Here is an 18733-nt window from a genome sequence, read left to right on the forward strand (position 1 = left end):
TAGTAAATTGGGGATTGGCAATAATTCTAAGTAGTGCCACCTTATAATATTTTATGGTGATGGCAACCAACCATTCTTAATAATTTATAATATGTCCAGCTCATCCAAGTAAACTTCATTTTAGCATGATGATATTTTACCTTTAGTAAATGCCTTCCATGGCTTCTTCCATCTTTCCATCTTCAAATATTTATTAAGCCTGCAATTTGCTAATGATAGAAAGATACAGCATGTGCTAAATGATATAAATGTAGTGTTTCTCAGTGCTTGATATGCCCTACTATACATTATCTGTCTTTCAGAGATCACCTGATTTTCTCATGTCCTAAGACATTTTAGGAAAAAGAAATGGTGGTTTTGGCTATATAACAGCAGTAGAATTGTACAGCATACAAACTATGTCAGTATATATTATCCTAGTAGTTTTTAAAGCTCTTTCTTAGAGTGTTAGAACTATCACATCTCTATAGCCTTTAATGTTATGGTATGAAGATCAGTTGAACTAAATTCAACTGACTAAATGGCATAGTTACATACAATTCTACCTTGAAATAAAGAAACTCCATTTATGTAAAAATGTATTTAAATAAAATGTATTTATTTTATATAAAACACTGCCACTTAAAAAGATAAGTAACCCAATGGCAGACCCATGCCCAGGGAGGGTCAGAATTCAATTCAGAAGGTCTTGGATTTTTTTCCCCCTTGTTTTATGTTTTTTTTTTTTACTTCAATTCCCATTTATTTTTGGCTCTTAGGGCAATGTCATCTTTTCAATATAAAAAAAAAGCAGCAAGTTCAACACAAAGTAGAAACTGAAATGTAGAGTAGGACAAAACCAAGAGTATGGGGGAAAAGTCAATGGCAAAAGTAAGAGATGAGATGTTGCCAAAAGATGGGGGGTGTCCTGTCCCCTCTCTGGGGAATGACATTTCAGTTCAGTTCAGTTGCTAAGTCATGTCTGACTCTTTGTGGGAGCTTGCTCAAACTCATGTCCATCAAGTTGGTGATGCCATCCAATCATCTCATCCTCTGTCATCCCTCTTCTCCTCCTGCCTTCAGTCTTTCCCAGCATCAGGGTCTTTTCCAATGAGTCAGTTTTTTGCATCAGGTGGCCAAAGTATTGGAACTTCAGCTTCACATCAGGCCTTCTAATGAATATTCAGGATTTATTTCCTTTGGATTGACTGGTTTGATCTCCTTGCAGTCCAAGGGACTCTCAAGAGTCTTCTCCAACACCACAGTTCAAAAGCATCAATTCTTCAGTGCTCAGCTTTGTTTACGGTTCAACTCTCACATCCACACGACTACTGGAAAAACCATAGCCTTGACTAGATGGACCCTTGTTGACAAAGTAATGTCTCTGCTTTCTAATATGCTGTCTAGGTTGGTCATAGCTTTTCTTCCAAGGAGCAAGCATCTTTTAATTTTAGTCACGTCTGCAGTGATTTTGGAGCCCAAGAAAATAAAGTCTGTCACTGTTTCTATTGTTTTTCCAACTATTTGCCATGGAGTGATGGGACCGGATGCCATGATCTTAGTTTTTTGAGATCATTGAGACATTTAGGTGGTAGCATATACGTTTCCATATCCATTCTTTTCTGTAAGTAAAGATAGGGTTGGGGAGGAGCTTTCTGGAGACTAAGGGACTAAGGCTAGTTTCTCTCTTGTTCCTCTTGACCCCCTTTTCTGACTAGGAGAAAGGAAGGAGTCCAGCATTATGAAGGAGGGTCAGTGGAAGAGGGAAGGATACCACTTGACAGGGTGGGGTCAGACACTTGCAAAGGAGATATCTGAGGAGAGAGCTTGGCGGGAGACTGAAAATGGAGAGAATACTGCCAGCACCTCCCCGGAAACCGAGAGAGGGGCAGGGAGCTAGATACCTGGAAGCTAGGACTTTAACTGCCTGGATGCCCTTTTCCAAAACCCTACCCCTTCCTTGGAGGGACTTGCACGTGCTCCTTGGTTTCCTTTCTCTTGGTCTGCCACACGGCCTAAGATGGTGCTCATCTCTCCAGGTTTTTAGCGCCCTGTTCTAGATGGGATTTGATGAGACCTAGATTCTTGGAGAGTTATCTCAAACAGAGAGGGAATGTTAACTGGACAGATGGGACGAGTGAGCCCCAGAAGGAAATACAGGGTTACCCAGAATGGCAGAAATCTAGGTTCCCCAGAGTGGAAAGAGAGAAGACATTCAACAAACAATAAATATTTATTGAGCACCTTATTATGTACCAGGTACTGTGCTGGACCACCCCCACCCCGGCTCACCCAAAATGAAAACCCAAGATAAGAGTCAGAAAACACAAATGCTGAGGGAGAGGGAAGGGCCAACTGAGGAAGAAGGCTGAGGGGACTGAGAAGCCTGAGATGATGGGGACTCGGCCTTAGGCCTTCTTTTTGGCCTCCTCACTCTAATCCTCCCCCTCTTCTGTGGTGGCATCCTGGTACTGTTGGTGTTTGGAGATGAGGTCTTTCATGTTGCTCTCAGCCTCAGTGAACTCCATTTTATCCATTCCCTCACCTGTGTACCAGTGGAGGAAGGCCTGCCAGCGGAACTTGGCAGTGAACTGCTCTGAAATGTGCTCAAAAGCTTCTGATGGTCGTGCTGTTGCCAATGAAGGTGACTACCATCTTGAGGCCATGGGATGGGATGTTGCAGATGGCCGTCTTGACATTGTTGGGGATCCATTCCAAGAAGTAGCTTCTGGCTTTGTTCTGCACATTGAACATTTGCTCATCCACCTCCTTCATGAATATTAGCCCACAGAAGATAGCAGCCACCATGAGGTACTGAAAGGTTGTTGCTGAACCATGAAAGACACCGGGATTCTTGGCCTCCGGAAAAGCAGAATTCAATCTGGGGCCAGAGACGAGGCTTGATAGCTCAGAGCTTTTGTGTAATTAAGTTTTATTCAAGTATAAAAGAGATAGAGAAAGCTTCTGACATAGACATCAGAAGAGGGCAGAAAGAGTACCCCCTGCTGGTCTTTAGCTGGATGTTATAAAGCTACTAGCAGTCTGCTAATTAAAGAAAGGAAATGTCTCAAAACTCAAAATGGCACTGGGTGAGTCATCCCGGGCCATAAAACAATTGACATGAATCTTGAAGAAAGGCAGATATCCATACAAATACATAGTTTCATTAACTTGGATTAGGAGACCAATATAAGAGTATAACATACTGGTTTGTCAAGTCGGTTCTGAGCCTTTAGGTGAACCGACTTGAAGACAGAGTCTAGGGTAAATGCATAGTACATTAACATACCTGAAGACAAACATTTCCATAAGAAAAATGCATTGGTTAGCTCAAGGTTTGAGAAAAGTTAAGTTCAGGTGGAACCGGGTGTCATTACGGCAACACACAATTTTAAGAGAAACCTCTTTTTATATTTGTATAGAGAAGGGGAAAAAATATAACACTAGTTTTCTCCTGCTGCTTAAGAGAAAGATAAAAAATGTCTGACACTTGCAGCCTATGTCCTCCGTTTGGAGACCCCTGGCCTTCCTGTCTGTTACCCTCTCAGTACCGGCCATGGTGGGGGTGACAGGCAGCCATCGTGTTCTTGGCATTGAAGACCAGCTGGGTGAGCTTGGACCCACTGAGCACCTGATACTGCTGGCTTCCATGACTGGTCAGAGGGGCAAATCCAGGCACGAAGAAGTGGAGACATGGGAAAAGCACCATGTTGACTGCCAGGTTGTGGAGGTTGGCACTGAGCTGGCCAAGGGAGCAGAGGCAGGTAGTGACATCACTTATGGAGGCTGGAAGGGGGTGGTTCATGTCCCTGTGGGTTGGTGTGGTCAGCTTGAGGATGCAGAAGCAGATATTGTAAAGGGCCTCGTTGTCAATGCAGTAGATCTCATCAGTGTTTTCCAGTAGCTGATGGACAGAGAGGGTGGTGGTGTAGGGCTCAACCACAGTGTTGAACACTGGCTGAGGGCACCACGCTGAAGGTGTTCATGATGTTGGCCCCATCTGTATAGCAGCCCTTGCCTCAGTTGTTGCCTGCCCCAGACTGACCGAAAACAAAATCACCTGGTCTGAAGATCTGACCAAAAGGACTTGAGAGGACAGAGCCCATAGTCCTGGGTTCTAGATTCACCAAGATAGCATGAGGGACATATTTGCCTTCTGTGTCTTCATTGTATTTGGTACACGGAGATGCGGTCTGGCTCCATGATGGGTGTGGGTCAGGCTGATGCCATGTTCATCACTGATTACCTCCCAGAACTTGGCACTGGTTGATCGGCCTGGATGTGCTTGAGTTCCCTCATTGTTAAAATGTTTTCTGATCTTTTTGTTGCCTCAAACTGTGTATGGGGCAAGAAAATATGTAATTAATTTTTCTCTGCTCTCTGGTCACAGGCTGGAAGGATGGGACAGGTCCGGTGGGTTGGAGCAACGAGGTTCAAACATGGCAGCCAGAAGGTTCTAGGAGAGCTGGGAGGCTTTTGTATAAACACTATGATGTTATCGATAATTTTACCCATGTCATAACCACCAGAGAGTTAATGTAGGGCTTTTTAAAAAATTTTTTAAAAATGCAAAGATATACTGTATGTCATACTATAAAGGTAGTTTGGCAACAATATTGATTTACCACTTAATTGACCAACCAGGTTTGTTCCAAGAGGATTTTATAGCACAGGCTTGGGAGCATCCCCCCTCTCTTTATATATGATGAAAGAAAAAGAAGTCATTTTGAAAGTCACTGCAAATGTAAGTTACCCAGTTTAAAAACAATCAAGAAAAGAAGCAAACATGTTGAAGAGCATCGTGACTGTCTGAAATCACATTTCTAAGGGCATGACACTGGTGACATGATTGCTTATGTTTTGTGTTATTAGATTATGATGGGAAATAACTACTGAATTCTGACTGAGATAAACCATCAAAAGATGAACTGTTTCCCATATCAACCTGTCAACTCAAGCATATCTTATTTATCTCCTGGTTCTTCCTTTGGGAGGCCAAATGTGGGTGATTGTGAGTGTAACATTGGTAGAGCCTTGGCTTCTTCTTACCATTCAAAACTGAGCAGTTTCACTTTTTCTGCTAATTATGAGACACTTTCAAATAATTTTTGCATCTCTTTTCCAGATTTATTGGGATATAATTGACATATAATATTGTGTAAGTTTAGGGTGCGTGGCGTAGTGCTTTGATTCCGTATACATTGTGAAATGTTTACCACCATAAGGTTAGTTAACCCATCTGTCAACTCACATAGTTACAATTTTTTTGTGTGTGTAGTGAGAGCATTCAAGATCTACTCTGTTAGCAACTTTCAAGTATATATTACAATATTGTTAACTATAGACACTATGCTGTATATTGCATCCCTAGGATGTATTTGTCTTATAACTAGAAGTTTGTGCATTTTGACTGTCTTTACCCATTCTCAACCTGGTCCCCCACTCCCAGAAGCCACTAATCTATTCTCTGTTTCTATAAATAGATATATTTTTAGATTCCACATACAAGTGAGATCATACAATATTTATCTTTCTCTGCCTGACTTATTTCACTGAGTATAATATCCCAACTTTTGCTTCTATCATTCATCATTTTTCTAATGAATACATGGATATTGGGAAATAACATTCTAGATATTAATGTACTTTCTCTCCGATTCCTTTCCTAGACAGTCAGCCTGTTATGTTGGATACTGAGAGGTGACTAAAAGGGGACATTAGGAGAAAAAACCTGACTTGGAGATGCTTACAATAAAGCCAAGGAGAGTAGCTGAGGTCAATCACAGTAGCCAAACTTAATTCTTAACACAACCAAGGAAAAATAATTCTGAAAATACAGATTTCTCCTTGCTTCTCAGCAAGGATATACTGGGAACTTACAGCATAAGTGTTTGGTCTTGAAGTGTGCTTGATTAAGTCCTTTTTCTTTCTACTCAGGTGTCTTAATGAAAGGAGAGAATGGCTTTCAGACCTGATGCCTTTCCTTCCCATTCTGTAATTTTAGATTTAATCAGCATTTTGAACATTCACCAAAAAGGAAACTTCATAAATATTACCAAATGTAAAAAGAAAAAATAATGCTAATCTTACAAAGTCTTTTAAACAATAAAAAGACTAACTGCATTTCAGTATGTTTATGAAGGCAGTATCACCTTAACACCAAAACCTGTGAAGGTTGGCATAAGACAAAGATCAGGCCAATCTCATCCATGAACATAGATAACAAAATCCTAAAACAATGTTAGCAAACTAAATCTGGCAATATATTGAAAAGGATATTATATCATGATCAAATAGATTTTAATCCATAAATGGAAATTTGGTTTAACATTTGCGAGTCAATTAGTGTGATTACCACATTAACAGAATAAGAGAGAAAAATAGATACAGAAGAATAATTTGATTAAACTCAATATCTATTCATGATTTAAAAACTTTATCAAACTATAGCCTTCTATTCATTAATCTAGTCACGAACATCTGCAGAAAGCCTACAGCAAGCATCATACTTAAATGAGAACTTTTGAAAGCTTTCCTCTGAGGTAGGGATAAGACAGGAAAACTTTACTTTTATTCAACATTGTTCTGTAGGCAAAGGAAAATTAGAAGCTACAAGGATTCAAAAGAAAGAAATGGAAAAAAAAAAAGAAATGGAAATGTTGTTATTCTCACACAATATAATTGCTTACATTGAAAATCCAAAACAGTCTACAGATAAGTTGTGTAGTTAATGTTTAGCAACTTTTCTGGGTACAAGTTCAACATATAAATTTTTATACATTTCTATATGATAAAGTGATTATTTCTGATAGCATTAAACAAAATTATTGGATATTTATTTAATGGAGTGTATGTAGGGCATTTACACACAAATCTGTAAAGCATTAATGATAGAAATTAAAGGCATAAATCAGTGGTTGTGTGTGGCATGTTCATTGAGTGGAGGATGCAGTATTGTACAGATTCAGTTCTTTCTTAATTAATTTATAGATTTAAATTGCAACCAAAATCTAAGTTTTCATTGTTATTATTGTTAAAGTTAACAAACTGATTCTAAAATATATGTGGAAACGCAAAGGGCTAAGAATATCCAAAATGCTCTTAAAACAGAGGAAAAATATGGACCACTTATGCTACTGAATATCTGGGTTGAAAGCCAAAATAATTGATGATATATCGGTGGAACAGAACAGAGAATTTAGAACTAGACACACACAAACATGAACTCTTGATTTGTGGTAAATGTTGCAGTTATAGAAAAGAAATGAAAAGATGGTTTTTTCAATAGATGGTGCCAGGTCAATTGGATAGTCATACAGGGAAAAAAGAATGAAACTTGAACCCTATGTTACACCATAACTAAGTCTAATTGTATTGCAGAGCTAAGTATAAGTAGTAAATTAATAAAATGTCTAGAAGGTAACATAAAACCACATCTTCCTGATCTTTCCATGAGGAAAGATTTCTCAATAAGAGACAAAAATCATAACCATAAATGAAAATATTAATAAATTGAATTACATTAAAATTAATAAACTGTAATCATCAGAAGATACCACTGAAGAAAGTGAAAGGTAAACTGCATAATATGAGAAGATATTTGCAGTGCATGCATTCCCAAACTAGAGAATTTCTGGAAATCAATGAGAAAAGAGACATAGACAAGGCAACAGAAGAATGCTTTCTTGAAGCGGTGCTTTACAAAGACCACCTCCAAACAGTCAACAAACATATGAAAAGGTGCTCACCTTTAAATCATCAGAAAAATGTAAATTAAATGCCCTCTGAGATATCACCACATATTCAATAAAATGGCTAAAATTTGCAAAGCCCAATGCAGAGCAATTGGAGCACTTTATACGCACTGGTAAGAATTAAAGTTGATAAAATGCACTTCAAAAAACTGCTTAACATTATCTATTAAAATGATGAAGCACAAGCTGGAATCAAGATTGCAGAGAGAAATATGAATAACCTCAGATATGCAGATGACACCACCCTTATGGCAGAAAGCGAAGAAGAACTATAGAGCCTCTTGATGAAAGTGAAAGAGGAGAGTGAAAAAGTTGGCTTAAAACTCAACATTCAGAAAACTAAGATCATGGCATCTGGTCCCATCACTTCATGGCAAATAGATGGGGAAACAGTGCAAACAGTGACAGACTTTATTATTTTGCGGGGCTCCAAAATCACTGCAGATGGTGATTGCAGTCATGAAATTAAAAGACACTTGCTCCTTGGAAGAAAAGTTATGACCAACATAGACAGCATTTTAAAAAGCAGAGACATTACTTTGGCAACAAAGGTCTGTCTAGTCAAAGCTATGGTTTTTCCAGTAGTCATGTATGGATGTGAGAGTTGGACTATAAAGATGGCTGAGCACCAAAGAATTGATGCTTTTGAACTGTGGTGTTGGAGAAGACTCTTGAGAGTCCCTTGGACTGCAAGGGGATCCAACCAGTCCATCCTAAAGGAAATCAGTCCTGAATATTCATTGGAAGGACTGATGCTGAAGCTGAAACTGCAATACTTTGGCCACCTGATGCGAAGAACTGACTCATTGGAAAAGACCCTGATGCTGGGAAAGATTGAAGGCAGGAGGAGAAGGGGATGACAGCAGATGAGATGGTTGGATGGCATCACTGACTCAATGGACATGAGTTTGAGTAAACTCTGGGAGTTGGTGATGGACAGGGAGGCCTGGCGTGCTGCAGTCCATGGGGTTGCAAAGAGTCGGACATGACTGAGCAACTGAACTGAACTGATCTTTTAAAATTGTATGCATCCATAACCAATTACCTAATATCCAATTCTACTTCTAGTAATAAGACCAATAGACAGTGACACAAAAATGCATGTTTAAGAATGTTCATGGTACTAGTATTCAAAATAGCTATAAGCTGGAACAACCACTGCCTGACAACAGTGCATGCTCTGTTGTGTTCAACTCTTTGTGACCCCATGGACTGTAACCCACCAGGCTCCCCTGTCCATGGAGTTTTCCAGGTGAGAATACTGGAATGGATTGCCATTTCCTACTCCAGGGGGTCTTCCCAACCCAGGGATCAAACCCGCATCTCTTGCATTTCCTGCATTGGCTGCAGACTGTTTACCACTGTGCCAACTGGGAAGCCCCTGATAACAGTAAGAAGGATAAATAAATTATGTATATTTATTCACTCAAACACTATCCTGCAGTAAACTTTCATGAACTTCAGTTACATGTAATAGCATGAATCAATTTCAAGAGAAGAGGTCAGACATACAAAAAAAATGTATATTGTTGATTCCATTTATGCAGAGAATGAAAATAGGTAAACCACTAGTGTTAGAAATCAAGATAGTGGTTACCCTTAGGAGGAGACAGGAGTGGGCTTCTCTTCTTTAACCTTAGTGGTGTTCACTCAGCTGTGTCTGCTTTGTGATAATACATGGATTAATACATGTGTACACATATTATTCAGATCTGAACCAGTTCTCTCCAATGCCACTGCTAATGCTTGGGTCTAAGCCACCGTCATTATCATTATTTGTCACCCAACTTGCTGCAGTAGTTTCTTGATTTTTTTTACCCTCTGTTTTTACTCTTGATCCCCTTTAAAGTGTTCTCAACACATTAATTGGAACGTTCTCTTTAAAATTAAGTTGTTATGTCTCTCTGCTGTTCAAAATCCTGCAATGGCTCCATGTTTCACACAGTGAAGAAGCCAGAATCCTTATACCCACCTAGGAGAACCCGCATTACATGATCTGGTCTCCAGTTCCCTCTGTGTAGCCAGCTTGTACTCCTTCCCTCCAGCTTGCACCTCCTCTGTCTCCCCACTATTCCATGTGGCTCGCTCTGGAAATTGTGCAGTTCCTGGAACACTCCAGTGCGCTCCTTCATCAGGGCCTTTGCAGTGTTGTTTCTCTAGCCTGGCATGTTCTTGCTTGAGAGGTCTGTGAGCTAACAACTGCTTCCCTCCAAATCTCTTGCAGGTGTGACGTGTTGCCCTTACTTCCCTGTTTAAAATATTTGGTTTGCCCCACCCCCATTCTCATCAGTGCTCCCAGTTCCCCTAACCCTGTCTTCATCCTTATTTTTGAATAACACTTCTATCTCTCTTGTGTACTACATGATCATTTTATTTTTCATCCTTATCATTAATTTTCTTTCCTTGCTAGAAATAGAACAACACATTTATTTTCTGTCGCTTCCTTCAGGGACCCTTGTTTCACTCACTGATACATCTCAAGCAGTTAGAATACTGTAGGTCCTCCACAGATATTTGTGGAATGAATGAATGAACATATCGACTGTCTAACATGTGACAAGAATTCTAGGTGCTGGGAGTGTAATGCTAAGCAAAACTAGAAGCAGTTGCTGCTCTCATAGACTGTTTGCCAGCCTGAGAGACAGTTATCATACAGCATAAGTGCATAGTTATAAAGTATAATTTCAACTAAGCAAGCCTTGAGAATGATAACTGAGGAATCTATCTTCGTCTGAAGGTGGTTCAGGGAAGACTTCATAAAGAAAGCTATGTTTTAGCTGAAATACAATGAAGATGGGTAAGTGACTCTGACAAAATAAGCTTGGGGTGGGGCCCAGGTCTGAACGTTTCTTAATAAAACTCCCCAGATATTTCTATACTGGGGCTTCTAAACCAATTTTGATGTATGTGCAGATCACTTGGGAATCTTGTTAAAGTTCAAAATCTGCCTCAGGAGGTCAGGTGTGGGCCTTGCGATTGTGTTGGTCTCCTGAGCTCCCCAGGGATGTAGATGCAAGTGCTCTGCGGTCAACATGTTGAGAAGCAAGGCTTAGTCACTGGCCCCACAGCACCTTCTCAGGAAGACAGTGTTTTCTAAATTATCAGCTGATTTGAGTCCTCTCTCTTTGCCTCCCCTATATGGACTATTCATCCTGAGAACCTAGTATTTCAGCTCAGCAATGTGTATGTCATAAATTTGGACTATGCAGGTTTCGTCTACCTGTTGTTTGAGTGTGTTTTTGTGTCTGCTTGTGTCCAGATGGGCTGGACCCTCCATAAAACAGGGATTGTATTCAGGCCACCTTTGTGTCCTCTGCCTGATCCACTGTGGCCATGATAGTTAATTTCTATTGAACAGTACTGACTCTATCCAGGCAAGTCCTTTTCTTGCCATGCGATATGTATGAAGTATGATTTAAATTATTCTTTGAAAGGTACCATTCATTTCCACCTTTCCGTGACTATAAATGACAACATTTATATTTACCGTATGCCTGGTCAAACACATATTCATGAGAAAAATTAAATGCAATAATAAATGTAAAAACACATCATAAATCATTAAACAGAATTTTGGACATTACTATTATTATTATTGTTATAATAATACCAAATATTTATATTTAAAAAACTGAGCTTCACAGACTTTTAAAGTACTATGGGAGAAGTTGAGTTTCTAAAAATAGGATACTATGGCAAGTTTATTAGCTGAGAATATATAATTTTACCATGGAATGTGTGGTTTTTTTCTTTTTTTTTTAAATATGTGCTAATTTTACAGGTTTGTTGCAAGCTTGAATCAGCACCTATTTAGCACCTATGATTGGGTCTTGAGTTCACAGGAATACTAAAGACCTATGGTAATGATTAGGAAAATAGTCAAGGGTATATCAAAACATTGATGTTTACCTTATATGGAAGGGATAATGCTCCCATGAGAGATCTGACCTATTTTGGCCAAAGCCTCATACACTAATTTTCTATTTAAATCAGAAATCCAATGAGCTAAGAGTATAAAATTAAAACAACAATTGAGGTAACACTTATCGAGTGTTATTTTAGGCATAGCTCAAGTATTAACTCATTTAAAAGGCAATTATTATTATTAGCTCAATTTTATAAGCTAGACCCCGAGGCTCAGAGAGGCTAAAATTGAAAATTATCTCCCTCTAGGAGGAGAGCGTCTTTGAGACACCACTTTAAAATTAGAATATTTCAGAGATCTGTGGAATGGAGGAAAAAAAATAAAAAACAGCTCTGGAGTCTGATAGCTTCACATAAGAATCCTGGTTCTTCCATGATTCCCTGTAAATTCTTGGGCAAATGACTTAACTTCTAAGGATCACAGTTTTCTTATCTACAAAATGGAATAAAATCATACATCCTACTTATTTTCCTTATGCCACTTCTATACAACGTGGCTAGAAAGTGGATATCAAAAACAACAGATTGAGACGTGTCATCATAATAGGTATCTTTCCAGTGCCAACACTATCAGATTAGGCAACCATCTTTCCTCCCTCCCTTCCTTCCTTCCTACCTGGGTAACTTACCATTTGTTATGTACTTGTTTCATGTCAAATGCTTTACATACATAGACTAAGTTTTTCTTTTTAAAAATTTCTTCCCCCCTCCCAAGTTATTTTTTCCCAATAGATCAGTGAAAGATGTATCTGTATACCTAAATTACAGAGGTGGTAGGCAGAGGTCTGGTCTAGGTTGTCACTGTAAGTTGTGCAGGAGTGCTTGGACCATATGCTTTGAGTGACAGAAAACTAGAACAAGGTTAATTTCAGCATGGGAGGGACATGTTTATATGTTTTAGATATAGCACTTGAGGTCAGTAAGGAGGAGGGATTTGGAGATGGTGTTATAAAAGCTAGGATGGCTCATTGGAAGGCAGCAACTACAACCACAACCATGGCTGTTTATAAATGTGTCAGCAACTATGCTAAGCACTTTCTGTGTACAGCCTCATAGGCACTCTATGAAAAAATATTTGTATAATTGAAGTATTTAATCCCGTTTAACATATGATAAAATTGAAGCCCAGGGACGCTAAATAACGAAACCTTCATACTTTTGAGCGGGCATCCAAATTTTTCTTCACATGTTTGACAGATTCAACTATGTAGTTTCTTCCATGTTGTAAAATTGTTAGTTTAAAATAAATATTTAAAACCTATTTTGGTGCATGTAGGGCTTCCTTGATGGCTCAGCAGGTAAAGAATCTGGCTGCAGTGCAGGAGATACAGGAGACATGGTATTTAATCCCTGGGTCAGGAAGATTCCGTGGAGGAGCAAACCCACTCCAGTATTCTTCCTTGAAAAATCCCATGGACAGAGGAGCCTGGCAGGCTACAGCCCAAAGGGTTGCAAAGAGTCAGACGTGACTGAGCACGCACAGACACACATACATACATACACGGTACATTTAAACAATATGAATATGCATGAACTTCACAAACATAATGCTGAGTAAAAGGCAACAGGAAAAAAAGCACATACTATAAGATTTCATTTATATAAAGTTCAAAAAACAAGCACATCTCAGCTGGGATGTTGGAAGCAAGGACAGTGGTTAACTCTGGAGTGTCAGGACGAGAAAATACTAGGTGTTTTAGGGTGCTGGTAATGTTCTTATTCTTGATCTGGGTGCTGCTTTACGTAATCGCTTTGTGAAAATTTATTGAACTACCCTTAAGATTTTTATACTTTTCTGAATATATGCTGAAGAGATGATATACTTAGAATAAAAGTATAGAAACAGTTCATGAATAGCCTCTTTACTTCCATTTTCTATTTTTCTTTATCTCTTTGAACCTGTATTTCCTTAAATTTTTTTTTATTTTATATTGGAGTATAATTGATTAACAATATTGTATTAGTTTCGGGTATATAGCAAAGTGATTCAATTATACATATACATGTATCTATTCTTTTTCAAATTCTTTCCCATTTAGATTATTTCAGAGTTTTGAAGAGAGTTTTCTGTGCTAAACAGTAAGTCCTTGTTGGTTACCTGTTTTAAATATAGAAGTGTGTCCATTTCAATCTCAAACCCTCCATCTCTTCCTTCCCGCCAGCGCTTCCTCTCTGGTAATCATAAGTCCATTCTCTAAATCTATGAGCCTGTTTTATAGATAAGTTCGTTGGTATCATTTTTTTGAGATTCCTCATATAAGTGATATCATATGATATTTGTCTTTCTCTTTCTGACTCATTTTACTTAGTGTGATAATCTCAGGTCCATCCATATTGCTACAAGTGGCATTATTTCATTCTTTGTAATGGCTGAGTAATATTCCATTATATATATGTACCACCTATATTTCTATTCCATTTTTTTCTCATAGAATTCTATCCTAGTTGAAATTAAAAATTTGATTATTTTGTAACCACAATGCTCTGTCTTAACACTTTTTTCTTCAACATTGAGTTATCTTTAGGAGTTTTTATTACTACACAATTGGTAATAAATATATTTTGCATTTTGCTCTAATATCATTAAACATTAGAAAATAGTGTTATTAGAAATGTATTTTAAAATCACGTGGATAGCCTTTTCTTGGGGGTGAGTACTTGTAATAAAAGATGGTTCAACATCAGTTGTATTCCCACTGTGGATGTGAACATGTGAAATAGATCAGAAGGCCTGAAAAAGAATGAAGGGAATTTGTTATTTTTCATAACAACGTCTCACAATTATTTGAACTCATTCTAAGTTGGATACCAAAAACCACAATAATATGTCACCAAAAATTATTTTTAAAAATCTGTCATAATGAAGACATCTTCAATTTTGTTGAGAGCAAAGAATAGTGAAAGAATTTATAAAATAACCTTTCTATTTATTCAGCTTATGAATTTATGGTCAGCATAACAAAAAGGTTTCCCTGAGACTCATCAAGTAACTATTAACTGTACATGTTTCTCCATCTAAAGGCACTTTTGAAAAAACTTATGTATTCAGAAATTGTTGGGAACATTGAAACACTGTTAATTTCAATATACCTTTGCCAATATACCTTTGCCAATGCAGTAATTTTTGGGTAAATTGCATTTATTGTATCACATGCTTTAAATATTTTTTCATTAAAACTTGGGAACTACAGATTTAACTCATTCAGATTACAGAACACATCTGTCATGTAACCAAATAGGCAAGGCCAGTTTTCATTATCAAGCCAGTTGACTAAATTAGGCTGACTTTCTCTCAGACAAATCTGACCTCCTTTATCAGTTCAAATGAATGTGTTAGTACACACTTCCGTCACTCTTCACTTGTTCAGGCTCACTTTCAGATAGACAAGTCACGGGGCTCACTAAGAGTTTGTTGCCTAAATGAAGAAAGTTTTCACTACTTTTAGTATTTCTTAGCAATACACTCTCCTCCTTTATTCTCTTAGGCTCTTAATTAACAGCGATGCATTTGTTGGTAAATAGTTGAGTAAAGGAAAAGATGAAGTCCTTAAGCTCATTGTCACTCTCTGCTGCACTGTGTAAAACACCTAAATTCATTAACATCCCTACAGAGGCCAAAACCTCCTATTTCTATACTATACTTGACTCTTAACAGAAATGGGCATAAGATAAAGAAAAATATGAGGCCTAGCAAAGAGGTATAAAGTCTTGATTAAAGGAGGCTTTAGAATCCATGTTCTTGAATTTTGGGCCCTGGGCTTTTTTCTTTTTTTAATATCTCCAAACATGCATACAGTAAAATTTAGAGTGAGAGAGATTTTATTTACGTATCAACCTCTGTCCATATGTATGTGTATGAGTATGTATCTGTTTATGTGGGAAAGGACAAATGAGAAATTGAAAAAAGTGAGGTGGGAAAGGAGAATGGTCATGATGACTTCCATCTAAAACCATTCTCAGACAGATCAGGATTTGTTCTGAGATTTTATTTTTATTTATTTTTGGCTGTGCTGGGTCCTTGCTGCTGAGAACAGGCTTTCTAGATGCTTGAGTGGGGGCTTTTCTTTGTTGCAGTGGCTTCTCTTGTTGCAGAGAACAGGCTCCCGGGTGCTGGGGCTTCAGTAGCTGTGGCACTCAGGCTTAGCTGCTCCGAGGCATGTGGGATCTTCCCAGACCAGGAATCGAAACCATGTTCCCTGCGTTGGCAGGCAGATTCTTAACCACTGGACCAGCAGGGAAGTCCAGATAGATCAGTTTTACACTTGATCTTAGCCAAAAGGTCGAGAAGCGATTATAGATCAGTTTTATAAAAGAACATATATGGAAGGTGAGGATCTGGAAATCATACTTAAAACCACTCTTGGTTGTGTATCCTTTGGAAAATCATTATAGACTCTCAAGGGTTCTTGTTCTGTTTGTGAGGAGTGCTGGTGTAGAACTGCAGATCAAGAGGTCAACAGAGTCCAGAGTGGAGCGAGGAAGATGACAGAAGTATCTCACATAGCTGGTGATTATGAACGGCAATGTATCTGAAAGGGGAGAGGCCAGGTCTGGGTGGGGCTGGGTATGCACTGTTAGTATTCAGTAACTTGAAATTGACCTTGTGATGGTGGAAAGCAGCAGATTGTGTTGGGGGAAAGGAGTAAGATATTTAGCTTTGGCCAGATGGAGCCTCATGTGAGTCAGGGTGTGGTCATTTGATATGTTTGATTTGCGGTGGGGAGTAAGGTAAGAAATTTGAGGATCAGGAAGGGGATGGCAGGAATATTTCTGTCCCTGGAGATTATACTGGGACTAGTTCAGTTAGTTCAGTTCAGTTGCTCAGTCGTGTCCGACTCCTTGCAACCCCATGAACCGCAGCATGCCAGCCTCCCTGTCCATCACCAGCTCTCAGAGTTTACTCAAACTCATGTTCATTGAGTCGGTGATGCCATCCAACCATCTCATCCTCTGTCGTCCCCTTCTCCTCCTGCCCTCAATCTTTCCCAGCATCAGGGTCTTTTCCAATGAGTCAGCTCTTCGCATCAGGTGGCTGAACTATTGGAGTTTCAGCTTCAGCATCAGTCCTTCCAAGGAACACTCAGGACTGATCTCTTTTTAGGATGGACTGGTTGGATTTCCTTGCAGTTCAAGGGGCTCTCAAGAGTCTTCTCCAACACCACAGTTCAAAAGCATCAATTCTTTGGTGCTCAGCTTTCTTTTTAGTCCAACTCTTACATCCATACATGACTACTGGAAAAACCATAGCCTTGATTAGACGGACATTTGTTGGCAAATTAATGTCTCTGCTTTTTAATATGCTGTCTAGGTTGGTCATAACTTTCCTTCCAGGGACTAAGCATCTTTTAATTTCATGGCTGCAGTCACCATCTGCAGTGATTTGGGAGCCCAAAAAAGTAAAGTCTGTCACTGTTTACACTGTTTCCTTATCTATTTGCCATGAAGTGATGGGACCAGATGCCATGATCTTAGTTTTCTGAATGTTGAGCTTTAAGCCAACTTTTTCACTCTTCTCTTTCACTTTCATCAAGAGGCTCTTTAGTTCTTCTTTGCTTTCTGCCATAAGGGTGGTGTCATCTACACATCTGAGGTTATTGATATTTCTCCCAGCAATCTTGATTCCAGCTTGTGCTTCATCCAGCCAGTGTTTCTCATGATGTTCTCTGCATATAAGTTAAATAAGCAGGGTGACAATATACAGCCTTGATGGACTCCCTTTCCTATCTGGAACCAGTCTGTTGTTCCATGTCCAGTTCTAACTGTTGCTTCCTGATCTGAATATAGATTTCTCAAGAGGCAGGTCAGGTGGTCTGGTATTCCCATCTCTTTCAGAATTCTCCACAGTTTGTTGCGATCCACACAGTCAAAGGCTTTGGCATAGTCAATAAAGCAGAAATAGATGTTTTTCTGGAACTCTCTTGCTTTTTTGATGATCCAATGGATGTTGGCAATTTGATCTCTGGTTCCTCTGCTTTTCTGAAACCAACTTAAACTTCTGGAAGTTCTCGGTTCACATATTGTTTAAGCCTGGCTTGGAGAATTTTGAGCATTACTTTACAAGTGTGTGAGATGAGTGCAATTGTGCAGTAGTTTGAGCATTCTTTGGCATTGTCTTTCTTTGGGATTGGAATGAAAACGGACCTTTTCCAGTCCTGTGGCCACTGCTGAGTTTTCCAAATTTGCTGGCATATTGAGTGCAGAACTTTCACAGTATCATCTTTTAGGATTTGAAATAGCTCAACTGGAATTCCATCACATCCACTAGCTTTGTTCATAGTGATGCTTTCTAAGGCCCACTTGACTTCACATTCCAGGATGTCTGGCTCTAGGTGAGTGATCCCACCATTGTGATTATCTGGGTCATGAAGATCTTTTTTGTACAGTTCTTCTGTGTATTCTTGCCACCTCTTCTTAATATCTTCTGCTTCTGTTAGGTCTCTACCATTTCTGTCCTTTATTGAGCCCATCTTTGTATGAAATGTTCCCTTAGTATCTATAATTTTCTTGAAGAGATCTCTAATCTTCCACATTCTATTGTTTTCCTCTATCTTTGCATTGATCGCTGAGGAAGGTTTTCTTATTGCTCCTTGCTATTCTTTGGAACTCTACATTCAAATAGGTATATCTTTCCTTTTCTTTGCTTTTCGCTTCTCTTCTTTTCACAGCTATGTGTAAGGCCTCCTCAGACAGTCATTTTGCTTTGTTGCATTTCTTTTTCTTGGGGCTGGTCTTGATCCCTGTCTCCTGTACAAGGTCACGAATCTCCGTCCATAGTTCATCAGGCACTGATGTATCAGATCTAGTCCCTTAAATCTATGTCTCACTTCCACTGTATAATCATAGGGATTTGATTTAGGTCATACCTGAATGGTCTAGTGGTTTTCCCTACTTTCTTCAACTTAAGTCTGAATTTGACAATAAGGATTGTAATAATATGGCTTATGCCATACCCAAGTCTTCTGCACCCAGAGCCCCTGCACCATGGCAGCTCACTGCTGACCTGTACCTCCGTAGGAGATGCTCAGACACAGGTCTGTCTCAGTGTCTGTGGGGTCCCTGAGTTCTGGTGTGCACAC

At 39.0% G+C, this 18733-nt stretch overlaps 1 long non-coding RNA gene and 1 pseudogene across 1 annotated transcript in view; both read right to left on the minus strand.

Moving 5' to 3' along the window:
- Window positions 1-2414: 2414 nt before the first annotated feature.
- On the minus strand, window positions 2415-4278 carry LOC122439178 (annotated as a pseudogene).
- A 9914-nt stretch (window positions 4279-14192) lies between these two features.
- LOC122439411 overlaps window positions 14193-18733 on the minus strand; it is a 36550-nt gene continuing 32009 nt past the window's right edge. The window contains exon 5 of the long non-coding RNA XR_006268857.1: window positions 14193-14388. This is a non-coding gene — a long non-coding RNA (uncharacterized LOC122439411). The remainder of the gene's footprint in view (window positions 14389-18733) is intronic.

The sequence above is a fragment of the Cervus canadensis genome, chromosome 4 (assembly GCF_019320065.1).
Source record: "Cervus canadensis isolate Bull #8, Minnesota chromosome 4, ASM1932006v1, whole genome shotgun sequence".
NCBI lineage: Eukaryota > Metazoa > Chordata > Mammalia > Artiodactyla > Cervidae > Cervus > Cervus canadensis.